Genomic DNA, 17,962 nt, shown 5'->3' on the forward strand with positions numbered 1-17,962 from the left:
AATATTTTACTAATATATATTTATCAAATAAACTTTGTGATATTCTTTAGAGGTTTTAGAGGTCATTTTAATTTTACAGGGCTCAATTGTCAAAGTTGACAAATTAAAAAGTTATTGAAAATACCTTATTTTGCGTACTAAAAATATCAGACCATTTAAAACCAAAATGACCTCCAAAATCTCAAAAAAATGTTTTTGGCACGAAAATCGAATTTTATTAAAAAAAAGTGTAAGATTTAACGGTTTCTCTTGTCGGTAGATGGTAAAAAATTATTATTAGATTTTTCTGTGGTAAAATACATTTTTAGAACATTTGATGTAAAAAACAATTTCCTTTTTTTTTTTTTTTTTTTTTTTGGTTTTTTGTTTTCCCTACCTTTTAAAAAATACTCCGTATAAGATAACTCTTATAAACAGTGTTTGGTCAATTATATCCACTTAAATGTTTGGTTACTTATTTGCCCTCATTAATGTTAATTTTTTTTTAAAACTCCTCAAAGAATAGTGTACAAACATTTATATCGTTAAAAATGTTTGTTAACATATTTTCTCTCATTAATGTTACCAACAACTAAGTTTATGACATAAGGTCATACCGAAATAGCTCATCAGACATGACTAACTATGGCGCGCGCATCGCACACGTTAGCCACCCCAATATAAGTCAAAATTCTTTATTTTATGCATTGAAGCTGAATGAAATGCTATTTGGGCATTTTCTTGTTATTGTAGATCACCAATATTATTTAAAAAATTGAAGCAGGAATTGTCATCAATTAATAGCTTGAGTGACTTATAATTGAACAATAAATGGAATTTGATTTGAAATTTCATGTGTTGAGATACAACAAAACAATAGGTGATGGAACATAAACACCGTCATTGTTGCTATGATGCGACGATAGTAATTTATAGAATATTTGTCATTGTACTTTTGGTGAGAGAATGCGTTTAAGTTTGGAGCTTGTCAATGAACTTCGACTATGCTTTCAATCACATGTCAACGGATGAATTCTTATATAAACTTGCAGATAACCTTGGAACTGGGATTGCTTGCAACGGAGTTCTCATGTAGGTCACAACTCCTGGGTTCTCGCTAATGTCAATTTCCTCACGTGTAACCCCATTTGGTGGGTTCCAATCGAAATGGTGTAAAAGATGACCTAAGGTTGATGTAACCATGGTTATGCCCACCTGAGCCGCAGGGCATATTCGTCTCCCTGCCCCAAACGGTATCAGACGAAAATCATGACCCTTTATATCAATATCCTCCTCCAAAAATCGTTCAGGTCGAAACTCGTCTACATCACCCCAGACATTGGGGTCACGGCCTAAGGCCCAAACATTTACATGGACAACAGCGCCCTTAGGGACATCATACCCACCAATTTTTACATGCGCCTTGGCCTTGTGAGGTAACATTAGAGGGGTTGGAGGGTGAAGTCTTAGGGACTCCTTGGCTATTGCTTGTAAGTAGGGAAGGTTTGAGAAGTCTGCTTCAGTCATGATTCGTTCGTTGCCAATTATTTTGTCTAATTCTTCTTGGGCTTTCTTTTTTACTCTTGGATTTCGTAATAACTCTGCCAAAGCCCATTCAGTAGAGACAGCAATTGTATCTGAACCAGCAATAATTATATCCTGTACAAATTGAAACATGCAACTTATTACATAATACATCTAAATTCATCATGTTTTGGAAAACTTACTGTTTCGGGTGAAAACAATGGGACCTTGTCGAAGGTCCGATGAAGTGGAGAAGACTAGATTCGATCCAAGTAATGTTGGGCCGAAGGTTTCCTGCACAGTAAACACACGTAAACTAGCCTCGGGGGTGTTGCCGAGGAAGGCCCCTCCGATGCTAAAGTCAGTACAGTGTGTAGAAAGAGAACACTATGCAAGAGAATTAATTGCTTGAGGCTTTGCTTGAAATGAATGTACAAATGTAATATTGATGTCTTTTATACCTCTGCATACATGGAGAAGTTGGGCCTTAGCCCAATTAGCTTGCCTTGAGGACTGATCTTTGACTTTAGCACAATTGGAGAGATGAACCTTGACCTTGGGCTTTTAATTGGATCATTTAATGCCTAGGCCCAATTGGACTAAATTGGACCCAAACAACTTGCCCCCCAGACCCGATTTGGAAGGATGACGGGTCGGGTTTGATTTAATCAGAAAAGGAGGGAAGTGAATGATTTAATTAATCCAAAAATTTGAATTTAAACCGTAATTAATGAGATAACAACAGTTAAGGCGGATAATTGTGGAAGTTGGACGGATAATGGGCAGTTTAATCGCAAGGTCGTGTGTTTAACGGTTACTTAGTGGGGTATTTAAGAGAAATTGAAACGCGGACTCCCCGTATTCCCATTTCTGGAGATATAATTAGAGGCGCATCATCTCTCCTCACTTATTCACCAACACAAACCCAGAATTCTCGAGAGAACCCAAGAACCCGCATGAAAACTTCGCAAATTCCCCGAGCATTAAGCTTAGAAACTGAGACTCGCCACTACCAATTCGTAAATCGGCAACTTTCGCTTCAGATTAAGGTAAATTCCTTTGATTTTAGTTTATTTTTCTTCGAATTTGAACTCCTTCCCTTTTTTTCAACTTTTTTCTTCGAAATTATCAATGGCGAGAGGAGTTAGGGGTAGAGCCCGTGCTCCAAGAAGAGCAAGGCCAATTCCCGATCCCAGGAACAGGATTGGGACCTGGAATGGACAAAGAGCAGAGTCTGACCCTGCTGAAGGGATTAGGGCGACTCCAATTTCCTCGGCTCCTCCTCAGAGAACGGAGGGGCCGAGCGCTTCTGGGCGGGACGATGAAGTTCCCGCTGTCCTTTGGGATATCCTTCCCGGGTTTTCAGAGTGGGAGGATGCCGAAGTAGCTTCGGCCATGATAAAGAACCGCCCCTACTCATGGTGGGTGGAGAATGCCGAACAGTATCGGTTTTCCGAACAAATTGAGTTGCATTACAGCATCCTTGAAGCTGATGGGTATTGGTGCCGAATGCCCGTGGCATCCGATAGAATCCATCGTCCACCCCCGGGGTATGTGGGGGTGTACACAAGACAACTTCAGTATGGGCTGAGGTTCCCTTTGGACGTATTCGTCCGAGACTTGCTGATCCATTACAATATTTCCCTATGTCAGCTAACTCCTATTAGCATCCGAAGGGTGATGACATACTTATGGGTCTGCAAGTTCTTCAGGTATGTGCCGAACCTGCACTGCTTCAAAAAGCTTCATCGGCTAGTGCCGAATATTCAAAGTGGGCACGGAAGTCATGGTTCTGGGTGGTACCAGATTGAGTCTCGGCCCCAGTACCTAACCATGTGGCCGAACGACTCTTCAGACAAGGACTGGAGAGGTCAATAGATTTAGGTTAGGGCACCCACGGACCCGGGCCACCCTTGCGTCTTCAGCGCTCCCCGGTACATTGCTGAGCCTGATCCCGACATGGGAAGTTTAGGTCCCCCCGCAGATAACGGCCCAGATCCAAACCTTAATCAACAGAATATCTTCGGCAAGCTGCCGAACCGGGGGAGGGGGGGGGCAGCGGCCGAATGCAGCATATCCCGGAGACTTGGCTCCCCGATACGCATTATGTTTTCCAAGAGAACATGCTAGCAGCTGTCGGCCTCAGCCGAAAGTTTAAGGATGGTAAGCTTCTTCGGCTGGGGCTGAGGCCTTTTAATTATCTCTTTTTCTCCTCTCACTTCGCTTTTTTATGCTGTGCCAACCTAACTGAACTGACCTTTCCCCTTTTCTTTTTCAGAGCGGGACGAGACCAACATCGGCATTAACTACGCTCGTCTTGGCGTCAACCGAGAACGAGTTGTAACTGATCAGGCCCCCTCTATCACTGAACCGCGGCATAGAGAAGTTCATCTAGACTCTTCCCACTTCCAAATTGAGGTTGTTGCTCTGTATCAGAGGCAGAAGCCTTGGTGGAAGAAGAGAGATCCCTGGTTTCAGCTGCTGGACGAAGAAGCTGAAGCTGCCCGTACGGCCGAAGAGGTTGCACGGGTTATTGAAGCTTGTGAAGGAGGAGAAGGGTCCTACAGGGCTGCTGAAGACGAAGCTGCAGCTAGGGCAGCTGAAGAAGACGAGGCTTTGCTGAAGACCTCGGTGAGCTTTCAGACTTAATTTTATTTGTTTCTGTTTTTTTTTTTTTTACTCACATTCTTCCTCCCCCCTGTCTTTTACAGTCCGAAGAGAGTAATAGACATAGAGAAGGGAAAGCCCCTGCTCGTCCCGAAGACCAGATACAAGAAGAGTCTTCAGACTCAGACATGGACGAGCAGCCGCTTCAGAAAAGGCGACGAAGAATGGCCATCATCGGCCCGCATGACTTTCAGCGGAGGCCGATGACCATCGGCGTCAAAATAAGGGAACCCGAGGAAGGCAATGGATCGCCGAGGGTTCCCCGGCCACCACCTCAATCACCTCCGAAGACCCCTCCGCCACCTCCCGAGATGGAGGTGGATCAGAAAACTCCCGAACCTAAGGGATGGGTCCAAGAGGAAGTTCAAGAGAGTGCTGCTGAGCACAAGAATGAGGATGCCGTGATGCCCAGTGCTGAGGGTTTCACGGCAGACATTGCAAGAGAGGTTGAGGCCTTCGTCCTCACCCCTGAAGAAGAAGAGGTCATAATAATTGACTCTTCTGAGAAGGAGGATGCTGAGCCATCCAAAGTTAAAGAAGCTCCATCGTCATCCTTTCCTTCCTTCCAGACTCTGCAATCTGGAGAAATGGGATTCTCGGCCCCACGAATTCCAATCCCAGATCACATCTGGGACCTCATATGGGGTCAGAACCGAGAAGGTGCTGCAGCCTACTTCGGCGATTTTGCTGGCATGTCCGAAGTAGATAGGGCAAGAATCTGGTCGCTGAAGGCCACTGCTGGGATGGGCGAATCCAGCAGATCAGTTCCTGACCCAGCCAGGTCTAACCAACTGCTGATGATGCAGGTGATTTTCCTTGCCTTTATCTCCTTTAAAATTCAGCTCTTTACTTATTATTATTATTATTATTTTTTATTTTAACTTGTGCTCCTGTTTTCAGTTCGTGCACAATCAGACTCTCACTGTAGAGCTGATAGATACCCTACAAGATAGGGTAGATGTGCCGAGCACAACAAAAAGGTAGCCGAAGAGGAGTTAAAGCTTGCTAAGCTGAAGCAAGCAGCAGCTGAAGAGAAGCAACAGAAGGGTGAAGAATATGAGAAAAAAGCTGCTGAAGCCTTCAAAACCTTCTGCGATGCTATGGAGAAGGAAGTTTTTCCCCCACTGATGGAAGGGGAAAAATTCCTCCAAGAGCACATGGGAGTGGACATCTCCAAATTCAAGGCTACCATTGAGAGCCGAATCCAGGAAGGAGCTGCTGCACAAGCTGAAGTGTAGCAACGGCTAGAAGCTCTTGAAGCCAGCAGAATGGCTGCTGAAGAGATGCTCCAAGCCAGGGATGTCCAACTCTCAGAGGCTGTTGCTGCTGCTGAAGCTCAGAGAGCTAAGCTCCAAGAAGCTGAGGATCAGCTGATGGCCAAAAAGGAAGAAGTGGCCCAGGCCCAGACAGAGGCTTCCCAAGTTCAGCAGCAGCTGAATGAGCTGAAAGGTTCCTCCTTCAAGCTCGCCGATGAGCTGAAGAAATCCAAGGAAGACTTGGAGGAGACCCAGAAGAAGTTGGTTGATGCTAAGGCTCTACTCAAAGTCCGTGTCTATACCCAGGAAGAATATGAAATGGGTTTCAGAAACGGGTTCAGAGTGTGCCGAAGAGTCTGCCTTCATGCTGAGCCGAAGTTGGACTGGTCCAAATGTGCTGAATGGGTCCAGGATCCCGAAGACCCTCATATGAAGTATGCAACTCCAGTCGAAGCTGAAATCCTTAAAGCTGAGGAAGCCGAAGAAGAAGCTGAGAGAATGGAGTTGGAGGCTGAACAGAAAGAAAGGGAGGCTCGGCAGAGTGCAAAGCCTGCTTCTTCTACTGCTGGGGCTGAGACCACCATGGGGCCCAACAATGCTGACCAGTCTGATCCTCGGGCTGAAGCATAGGAACTCGGGCAGTCGTCTTCAGAATCTTGCGGTTCATCATGCGCTCAACTTTAGACTTGCCGCTTTCTGAATTTTTGCCTTGTTTGTTTTTTGCTTCAGCTTGCCTTGTCGTACAAAACAGTTTATTTTTTTGCTTCTGTACGTATTTCGGCAGCTGTTATTTTCCGCTTGTGGGCGGCTGCCGATATAGTTTCTTAACTTATTTGAACTTGTAGCTCAATTTCTGAGCATAAATTATTAATTTGATGTTCTTTTCTTCAGCTGCTTTGTTTTTGAGTGCTTTACTGTTTCTTCAATTCTGCTGAACATAAACTTGCACTGGTAGTGCTTCTTGCCCCCCCCCCCAGAAATTGAAGTATGGCTTCAGCTGAATAAACAATTTCTTTATTTCTTAAAAATGGGTATTCAAAACACAGGGCCAACTGAAGGCAATGCTTCGTATAATGGCTTTCTGGGATACAAGGCTCAGTTAAGGCAATATCCCAGAATTGTCCATGGACTCATGCCTTTGGAGAACAAATCTTACTGAAGCTTGACTTCAGCTGAAAGACTAGAGTTCTTTAAAAAGACGAGTTTTGTCAGCAATCTGAAACCCAGTTACCCGAAGGCGAAGGTTTCAGACGAGGCTGAATAAACAATTTCCAACAGTTGCTGTTATCCTTGATTTTCTGTCTATCATTGAAAAATGGATATCCGAAACACAGGGCCAACTAAAGGCAATGTTTCGGATAATGGCTTTCTGGGATACAAGGCTCAGTTAAGGCAATATCCCAGAATTGTCCATGGACTCATGTCTTTGGAGAACAAGTCTTACTGAAGCTTGACTTCAGCTGAAAGACTAGGGTTCTTTAAAAAGACGAGTTTTGTCAGCAATCTGAAACCCAGTTACCCGAAGGCGAAGGTTTCAGACGAGGCTGAATAAAAAACCCTTAAAGAGTAGATAGAACCGAGAAAACTTTGAAAGGATAAAAAGTTGCGAATATTTATATAAATGGCGGCTCCAAGGCCTTTCATTAATTCAAAATGTACTTACAAAGATTGTTCTGCCCCGAAGGGTTTACACATGATATTTTTTCAGTACATCAGCGTTCCAGTGATTTTTCAACTCAGTTCCATCCAACTGCCGAAGTCGGTATGTCCCTGGCTGAAGCTCATCACAGATTTCATAAGGCTCTTCCCATGCAGCTGAGAGTTTCCCATGGATTCGGCCTTTCTGAACTGCAGCAGCATTCCGAAGGACAAGGTCTCCAATTTTAAGAGGCCTTGCATGGACCCTTCGGTTATAAAATTTGATGATTCTCTGCTTATAAGCGGCCATTCTGTCTCGGGCTGAGTCTCTTACTTCGTCGAGGAAATCGAGAGATTCCCTCATCAGTCGCTCATTCTTAGCCGAGAAGTGGTGCACTCGTAGGCTCTCAGAGCCAATTTCCACTGGAAGAACGGCTTCGGCACCATACACCATTTCAAAAGGTGAATAGCCCGTTGCCTCTTTTTCAGTTGTCCGAAGGGACCAAAGGGTTCCAGGGAGCTCCTCCAGCCACTTGGACTTTTGATCTTCCACCCTCTTCTTGAGGGCATTTAGGATCTGTTTATTTGCAGCTTCGGCTTGTCCGTTACTTTGCGGGTGGCATACCGCTGAATATGCCAGTTTGATGCCGAACTGATCTGTATACCGCTTCAGTGGTAAGTTATCAAATTGCCTCCCATGATCGAAGACAAATACTCTCGGGATGCCAAAACGAGTGATGATATTCTGCCAGATAAATTTTCTGACAGTTTGCTCTGTAATGTTCGAGGCTGCTTCGGCCTCGATCCATTTACTGAAGTAGTCAACACCAACTATCAGCCATTTTTTCTGGTACACAGCCTCTGGAAATGGTCCTAGTATATCCAGTCCCCATTGGGCAAACGGGAGTGGATTAAGGATCGGCTGAAGATCCCTTGCTGGCTGGTGGATAACTGGAGCGTATTTTTGACATTTTTCGCATTTCCGGACCAGCTCCTTAGCATCTGCGATCATGGTGGGCCAGTAATATCCAGCCCTCAATGCCTTGTGGGCTAAGGTCCTTCCCCCAATGTGGTTCCCACAGATGCCGAGGTGAATCTCCCGTAGGATATAATCTGCATCTGTTGGTCCCACGCATTTCAGCAATGGGGCTGAGAAGGACTTTTTCAGAAGTTCCCCCCTGAAGACAATGAACCTTGAGCTGGTTCTCTTCATCTTGGAGGCCAAAGCTTTATCTTCGGGAGTTTCTCCCCGAAGCTTGAAAGCTAGGATGGGGTCCATCCAACTAGGCTCTGGGTCAGCGCAACACACTTCAGGTGCTTCGTCGACACTTCTCTCTCGACGCACTTCTACATATACAGATCTGTTCAGCTCGGTAAGAGTTGAACTGGCAAGTTTGGAGAGTGCATCGGCTTGAGTATTCTGACCCCTTGGGATCAGCTGAACCTCAAAAGTTTTCAGCTCTGCAATGACTGACTTGGTCTTGGCAAGATAAGCTATCATGGAGGGCTCTTTGGCCTCGTAGCTGCCGCTAATTTGATATGCAACTAGCTGAGAGTATGTTTTCAGGCAGACATGATCGGCTTCCAGGGAGATGCACAATTCTAGGCCGGCGATTGCTGCCTCATATTCGGCTTCGTTGTTCGAGGCCTTAAAAGAAAATTTTAGTGCATACTCGAAGGATTTGCCTTCGGGAGAAGTTATCACTACTCCTTCCCCCGAACCGTTTTCGGTGGAAGATCCATCCGTAAACACGGTCCAGACTTTCTTTTCATTGTCTAGCGCTTCTTGGTATGAGCATTCGGCCAAGAAATCCGCTAGAGCTTGAGCCTTAATGGCAGCCCTCGGACGGTAGCTGATGCTGAATTCGGTGAGCTCAAAAGCCCACTTGGCTAGCCTACCAGATTTTTCAACCTTGCCGAGAACTTTTTCCAACGGCTGATCAGTTAAGACCACTATCTGATGGAAATCAAAATAGGGCCTCAGCTTCCGAGCAGCTACTACTATCGCGAAAGCGACTTTCTCGAGTAGAGAGTAGCGAGTCTCGGCATCCGTCAGTGTATGACTGACAAAGTAGATCGGTTGCCGACTTTTACTTTCTTCCTTCAGCAGTACTGCACTGATGGTGGCTGGGCTAACGACCACATAGAGGTACAAATTTTCTCCTTCTGCTTGGCTAGCCAGCGTTGGGAGTTGAGCCAGATGCTCCCGAAGCTGTTTAAAGGCGTCTTTTTGCTCTTCCTCCCAAACGAGCTCTTTTGTTTTCGGGAGTTTCAGGGCTTTGAAGAAAGGTAACCCCTTATCCGAAGCTCTGGAAATGAACCTCGAGAGGGCTGCCATTCTTCCGGTGAGCCGCTGAACATCCCACTTTGTTTTTGGCTCAGGAAGGTCGAGCGCTGCTTTGACTTTGGAGGGATTGGCATCAATCCCCCTTTTGCTGACTATGAACCCAAGGAATTTCCCTGACTTCACGCCGAAGACACACTTCTTCGGATTCAGCTTCATTTGATGCTTTCTTAAGGTGGCGAAAGTTTCAGCCAGGTCCTTAACATGGTCCTCAGGTTTTTTGCTTTTGACGATCGAATCGTCGACATAGACTTCCATGTTTCGGCCCTTTTGATCGGCAAAAACTTGATCCACCAGCCTTTGATAGGTTGCTCCCGCATTTTTCAATCCGAAGGGCATCATTTTGTAATTGTACACCCCAGCGTGCGTGACGAATGCTGTCTTTGCTCGATCGTCGGGGTGCATGAAGATCTGATGATACCCCGAGAACGCGTCCATGAAACTAAGCAAGGCATGGCCACTTGTCGAATCGACTAGCTGATCGATCCTCGGCAAGGGATAGAAATCCTTCGGACAAGCCTTATTTAGGTCCGTGAAGTCAACGCACATCCTCCAGGTACCATTGGCCTTCTGAACCATCACCACATTTGCCAGCCATTCTGGATATTGGCAAGGCTCGATGAAGCCTGCCTCCAGCAATTTTTTGACCTCGGCTGCAATGTCTCGGTTCTTATTAGCGGAGTAATTCCGCTTCTTTTGCTTAATTGGTCGACACGTTGGGTCAACATTAAGCTTATGGGAGATGAGGTCTGGACTTATCCCGGGCATATCAGCTGCCGAGAAAGCAAACACATCTCTGTTGTCCCGAAGGAGCTGAATAAGTTCACAACGGGTGTTCGGATCAAGGTCCATCCCGATTGTTACACATTTCTCAACGTCTCCTTCGGCCAACTCAACTGTTTCAGTCTGTTGGTCCATGTCCATTGCTGATGGACTGGACTCTTCAGAATCTGGCCTGCTGCCTATGTCAGCAGGTGTCCCAGTCTTTTTGTTCTTCGGCTGGCTCTCTGAGTCTTGTTGTTCAGCTGAAGAGCTAGCCTTTTCCCTTTCGGGCCCTTTACCTCTGGGTACAGATCCTTGGGCCGAAGCACTTAGGCCTTTCGGCTTTTTTGTGCTTGACTCTCTTTCTTTTTATTTCTCCTCCTCATCCTTGTCGTCATCTGGGCGACTACTGGATGGCTTGAGGTAGTTGCACCTTCGGGCGTCCTTTTGGTTGCCCTGTATCTTTTCGGGGAAGCCAGCGTCTGAGACGTAAATCTTCAGCTGATGATAAGTTGAGACGACCCCTTGGATCTCATGAATTATAGGTCTCCCCAAAATCACGTTGTACACTAAAGGAGCGTCAATGACCAAAAATTCAATCATGACGTTCCTGGCTGCCTCATCGCAGCCGATGGTGATAGGAAGTGTCACCTTCCCATCTGGATAAGTTGAAGCCCCGTTGAACCCGGATACCGGGTAGGGTACCGGCGTAAGGTGCTTGGGCTTCAGCTTGATTTGATTGTAGGCCTTTTGGAACAGAATGTTTGCTCCGCTGCCACCGTCAACAAGGACCTTACTGACGTCGTGGTTGGCCACCGTGGCGATGATCACCAACGGATCCTCGTGAGGGAACGTTATCCCCCGGCAGTCGGCGGCTGTGAACGTCATGTTCGGCACCGGCGATTGGGGAGACTGAATGTCAGCGTTGTTCACCTGGTGAGTCAAAGCTTTAAGGTGTCGCTTGTGCTCCCTCCGAGAGCATATTCTTCCCGAGATAACATTGATCGGAGAGAATTTCCCCTCCGGCTTTTTACTGTTCTTCCGGGGGAAGTCGAGGTCTTGCCGAGAGTCCTTTGCTGACTTCTCGGACTCTTTTTTCTCGCGGTGATCCGCGATGTATTTTTTCAAGTATCCCTTCTGGACCATGTCCTCTATCTGGTCCTTCAGTTGGATACACTCCTCAGTGTTGTGTCCCGGAGATTCGTGGAACTCGCACCACTGATTTTTATTTTTTTCGCTGATACCACTCTGGGAGTGGTCTCGGCTTTCGGTAACTCTGCTCCTCCTTCGTCACGCTGTAAATTTTGGAGCGTGGAAGAGAGAGCGGAGTGTAGGACTCGTATCTGCCTGTGTATGAGGCAGATTTTTCCTTCTTTGGGTCGCTGGCCGAAGATTGCTCCGAGGCCTTTGACTTTCCTTTTGCCTTATGGCCTTGGCCTTCAGACAAGGGTATTTGTCTTTGTTTCCCTCCCCCGAATTGAGGTTAGGTTTTCGCTTTGTTCCATTCTTCGGCTCGGATGAACTTATCCGAGGCATTCAGAGCTTCCTCCAAGGTCTGCGGGGTATGCATGACCATGAAGTCTAGGAACTTCCCGGGCTGAAGGCCATTCTGCATTGCAAAAACGGCTAGCCCCTGGTCCAGCTGAGAGACGCTGGATGACTCGTTACTGAAACGGGTCAGATAGTCTCAGAGGCTTTCGGTTTCCCCCTGTTGCAGACTCATGAGTTCTGCAGTAGTCTTCTCTCGGCGGTTTGCCGTGGAAAACTTGCCCTCTTAGAGAGGTAGGAGTGGTTTTCGTCCCTGGCTGGGAAGTCTGGGCCTCGGCCGCAGGGAACGAGAGGCGACTGTGCACGCTCGGTTCCTTGCCGCCGAGTCGGTCGAGGACGCTTCGGCGAACAGTCTCAGGTCGTTCTCGGTGAGTAGATTCTGGCCGAGAAGCTGAGCTGCTGCTCTTATGCGTTTCTGGTCGGGAGGATGAGGATCCTTTGAAAAATTGAGGGTTCTTTTTCCTCTCTTTTTCAGTTTTCCCGGTATCCTCTTCCCACTCTCCCAGTTCCCGGGAGGAAGGAAGCTTCCCACCATCACGGTCTAGCTTCCTCCGTTGATGCCGGGTATGCGGAGGAGTTCGATCACGAGGTGGTGGCATATTTTGTGCCCTCATTTCCTCCATGAGCACTGCCAGCGCTCTTGCCACCTCCTCCGAGCTGGGCCCCGCCAAAGGGGTCCTCGGCCGAGTATGGGAATGAGAGCGCACAGTCGATGGTTGGCTTTGGGGCACTGAATGTGTCCTATGATCGGACTCACCCCTGCTAGACCGAGAGTGACTCGGCCTATGATGAGAGTTATGAATTACGGGAGATAGGGAATCCTCCCTGTATGATCCTCCCCCCGAGCTGGCACCCTTGGGAGAGTTCCGGTCCGGCGAGGGTGATGGTGTAGGGGTTTTAGGCTTTTCGCCTGCTCCTTGACGGAGGCCTTTGCTCTTGCGGTTCTTAGCCATTGCTACTAAGATTATTGCAAGATGATCTTGGTTAGAAATTTGGCTTAAAGATTTTTGAAAGTCTTCCCCACAGACGGCGCCAAATTGTTTCGGGTGAAAACAATGGGACCTTGTCGAAGGTCCGATGAAGTGGAGAAGACTAGATTCGATCCAAGTAATGTTGGGCCGAAGGTTTCCTGCACAGTAAACACACGTAAACTAGCCTCGGGGGTGTTGCCGAGGAAGGCCCCTCTGATGCTAAAGTCAGTACAGTGTGTAGAAAGAGAACACTATGAAAGAGAATTAATTGCTTGAGGCTTTGCTTAAATGAATGTACAAATGTAATATTGATGGCTTTTATACCTCTGCATACATGGAGAAGTTGGGCCTTAGCCCAATTGGCTTGCTTTGAGGACTGATCTTTTACTTTAGCACAATTGGAGAGATGAACCTTGACCTTGGCCTTTTAATTGGATCATTTAATGCCTAGGCCCAATTGGACTAAATTGGACCCAAACACTAACACTTCAATAACATTTTCAGTTTTACCCACTTTCTTGCACACAAAAATTTATATCTATCTCATATTTTAATACAGCGTAATGTGTGCGGCTAGCTAAAGCATGTGACCGTTTGTAAAAGAACAAATTAACTCGTATATCACTGACCTAGTAACTAGGTCTATACAAAACTATCCGAAAATCCGATACGCAACCGATCCGAATTTTTGGATATATATCCAATCCGAGTTTTCATTTCGGATCAGATGTCCGAAAATGCGGATTAGGATATTGATTTTCAAAATTTCGGAAACCTAATATCCAAAATATAAAGGCTGAAATAGTGAAATATATATAAAAATTTAAATTGTTCATATAAAACCGACCCTATATTATTAACTTATTATAATGTTCTTAATATATTTGATGATAATTTTTATTGCAAAAAGACTAGTATTTTGTTAAAATATGTTGTACAACTTAGCGATAAAAAATCAGTAAAATTAATGAAATTTTGAAAGTATTCATAATCAATTTTACTTAATATTGGATAATGGATATTCGAAGCATTCGATTCGAAAATTTTAGATATCCGAATATTCGGATATCCGATCCGTGAACAGGGCTACTAGTAATCCTATTAGACTGACAAAGTAACTCTTGTAACATTGACCGAGTAACCCCTGTAACATATAGATGTTGGTGATTTAAATAGTCACCAAGAATTATGTTTCCCGAGGGAAATTTTTTAAATAATTTAATGTTATGAAGGAAAACATACATACCCAACAAAGTGAAAATATAATGTCTTCACTAAGATCATAATCATCCTTTAAGGCAAGCAAGGCATCAAGTAAGTATTGCTTTGTAGTTGAACCATCCGTATTTTCGGAATTCCCTTTAGCTTGCTCCTTGATCATGTCTCTAACGAATTGGTCCTTTCGATTATTAAACATGGTATGGTCAACTGTTTCTTTGTTGGGAGATGACAACATCCATGGAAGGTACTCGGCAACGAGGTTTCTCCTTTTAGATTTCATCATTAGACCATTTACTATACTTTTTAATTCCATTCCTGTGGAACCTACCTCACCCTTGGAATTCATAAGCCTCTTTCCGAAAGTTAGCCTTGAAATGTTATGAATGACAATATCTCTAGGTACTTTCGTATGGTGAGGGGTTTACCTTTATTTACTGCATGAAAAAGAGACGAGCATAACAAATTATCAGTATCAAACTTAATATATGTGATTGTCATCAACTACTCCGTAGTTTAGTAGTTGATTGGTTAGTCTTTATTTAGGATGGTGTGTAGTATCATAAAATAATACCATTTACATCACTAGCCTAGACTTTGACTTTCAATACACCAAAAAAAAAAAAAACCTTACTCCGTATTATACTTCAATAAAATACCTTTTTTCTCTATTCAAAAAAAAAAAAAAAAAAAATTCAAATAATCAATTTTTTTTTACTAGTTAAACTAGCAATTAGTAGTCTAATGTCGAAATCATCATATTATTCTAACTCCACATGCATCTTGTCACCAGATTCTTTACCAAACTAGGTTAGTTCCCGTATCATGCACCGTAATTTTCAATAACTATTATTAAAATATTATTATAATTAATTTTTTATAAACAAAAAAATTTAAAAATATAGTTGACAAATTTCAATCAAAATAAAAGATTACGAAAGATATGTTAGATATAAAATGACGTAGAAAATTATCAAAATTATGTTAAGAATATTTTTTATACTTCGTAGCTATACAAATATTTGTATTAAAGATATGTCAAATCTTTTTTCTTATAAGTAATTATAGTTTATAAGATTAGAAACTATTTTAGTATAAGATTTATTTTTTTTTAATAGAATTTTATTCAAAAAAAAAAAAACTTAAACTAAGGACACACCAGAAGATGACACGTGTTATTGTTGGTGTGTCTTTTAGTATTAAAGATTAAAAATATGTCAAATATTTTTATTTTAAGTAATTATATTTTGTAAGATTATAAACTATTTTAGTATAAGATTTGTTTTTTGAATAGAATTATATTCCAAAAAAAAAACTTAAACTAAGGACACACCAGAAGATGACACGTGTCATTGCTGGTGTGTCTTTTAGTATATAGTTATTGATTGATTATTGATGTTGTACGATATCACATTTATGAATTGATTTTACTTTAAAATAAAATACCTTTTTTCTATTAGAATCACAAATTAGGAAATAAGTCAAAACACAAAGATATCTCAAACTCTTTGAACCACAAAGATGTTTTGGCTATTTTGTCAAACTTCAAAAATAACTCACGAAAATTAACCAAAAAAATGTCATACCAAATTACCAAGTAGTTTAGAGCTAATACATAGTATTACATACCACTATACCAGGATTAGTGCAATCGTTAAAGATTGACTCGATCATTGCGTTGACTTCATCCTCTCTAATGGACCTTTGGGCTCCAAGAATTTTTGGGTTAAAAAACGCCCAACTACTTGCCTTCCGAACCTTAACATAATAAGGCCCATAATCAGCCCAAATAAGGCCCACATCATTACTAGTAATTCTCCCTGCCGCTGACCTATGCCTATTAGCCAAAGTATGATCATGCTCCTTCAACACTTGCTTTGCTAATTCACCATTTGATACCACAATGTTTAGCTCCGACGCGATCTTGTACGAGATTATAGGACCGTAGGTTTGCGCCCATTCATGGAAGCACCTACACCAGACCGGTTTAACATCGTAAATGTTACCAATGACTGGCCACGGCTTTGGACCGGGGGGTAGCTTGTACCGGAATCGCTGGAAGACATATTGAACAATAACAACGAAAATAATAGAAATTGGTATGGTTAGAAAAAAAAAATCATATTCTTTGAGTGAACTATATTGGTGTGATAGGTTGTGTATGATGAGGGTAATAATAAATTTGTATGGTTTAGGTTTTAATAATTTGGAGGTTTATAGTAGTGTACATTATTTATTAGGAGTATTATTGATTTAATGTGTCACTATAATACCCCAAATATTTTGTCATTGAATTGTACACAAATAAATATATACTTGCATTGTGTTTCTATCACATGTTATAACTTGTATTCCACGTAGTTTCAACTTTGTTTATGAAACTCAATAAATGTTAACAGAATAGTTCACTACAAAAATTAAGTGACCACTAATGTTAGACTTTCATGTGTTATTCTTATGCAGAAATTGACTTTTGACAAGTATGTTACACCTAATAATCTCCAGGCCAGCCTATCTTTCTATTACTGTTAAATCAATCACAAAGGCTAAAATAATATTCACTGTATTGTCATTCCTCATCATACAACGTATATATAACACTAGGGTCACAACCCTAATAATATCCTAGCATATCTTTTCAAAAGATAATTGCTATAATATTATCTCAACAAATCACAATAATATCTTAACATAACAATAATATTCTACGATATCTTTAATACCCCCCTCAAGTTGAAACATACGGGTCACAAATGCCCAACTTGCAAAGTAGGAAATCAAACTTGGCTTTTTCCCAAAGCCTTTGTAAAAATGTGTGCCAGCTGAACCGTGGTGGACACATAAGATGGTTTGATAGTGCCTGCTATGATTGCATCTCTCACAAAATGACAGTCAGTTTCAATATGCTTCGTACGTTCATGAAAGATAGGATTCTAAGCTATATATAATGCCGACTGACTATCACAATATAGATGCATGCCACTCTCAAGTTGCACGCCCAAGTCACCCAGAAGCTTCTTTAACCACTCCAAGTCGCAGGTTACTACATCCATCGAACGATATTCTGCTTCTGCGAAGGAACACGAAACTGTATGTTGCTTTTTGGTTTTCCACGAGACAGTAAAAAAAACCAAGAAACACAAACCAACCACTCAAAGATCGTCTCGAAAGAGGGCAACTCACACAATCAGAGTCACACCAACCCTCCAACTGTAAAGCACTATCAGATCTCAACAGGATGCCTTGACCCGGATTCTTCTTCAAATATCTCACAACCCGCAACGCAGCATCCCAATGCTCAACTCTCAGACTCTACATAAATTGTGATAAAATATTCACAGAATAGGCTAAGACTGACCTAGTGACAGACAAATAGATCAAACGCCCTATAAGATGTCTATACCTCTCCATATCATGCAAAAATTTGCCATCCACCAGAGCTAGCCTATGGTTTCGCTCCATGGGAATTCTGCAAGTTTCGCTTCAAGCAAACCTGTTTCTGTAATAGTATCCAAGGCATACTTTTTCCGACACATGAAAATTCATTGTAATTTGTTTCGGGCTACCTCTAGCCCCAAAAAATATTTTTAAACTCCCAAGTCTTTCATCTTGAAATAGTTCCCCAAATTTGCTTTAAAATTAATCATAGTCGACTTATCATTCCCTGTAACAATTAAATCATCAACATAAACTAACACATTTAACTGCATTTTCTCTTTCGTCAAGGTAAACAGGGAATAGTCGGAATATGACTGTTTAAAGTCATAATTCTTCAATGCCCTTTCCAATTTTGCAAACCAACAACGAGGAGCCTGTTTCAAGCCATACAATGATTTCTTCATTATCCTGCACACTTTTTCATAATTTCTTTTTATCAAAGCCAGGAGGAATTTTGATGTATACCTCTTCCTCCAAGTCTCCAAGTCGAAAATGCATTATGAACGTCTATTCGATGGACTTCCTAATTCTTCACTGCTGTAACTGCAAGGAATGTTCGAACGATCACCATCTTTGCCACCGGAGCAAATGTTTCATTGTAGTCTAAACCTTTAACT

The 17,962-nt window shown here is 43.0% G+C and overlaps 1 pseudogene; it reads right to left on the bottom strand.

Moving 5' to 3' along the window:
- Positions 1–840: 840 nt before the first annotated feature.
- LOC110691713 lies at positions 841–17,749 on the bottom strand (annotated as a pseudogene).
- Between the last annotated feature and the right edge of the window lie 213 nt (positions 17,750–17,962).

Source organism: Chenopodium quinoa, unplaced genomic scaffold (assembly GCF_001683475.1).
Source record: "Chenopodium quinoa cultivar QQ74 unplaced genomic scaffold, ASM168347v1, whole genome shotgun sequence".
Lineage (NCBI taxonomy): Eukaryota > Viridiplantae > Streptophyta > Magnoliopsida > Caryophyllales > Amaranthaceae > Chenopodium > Chenopodium quinoa.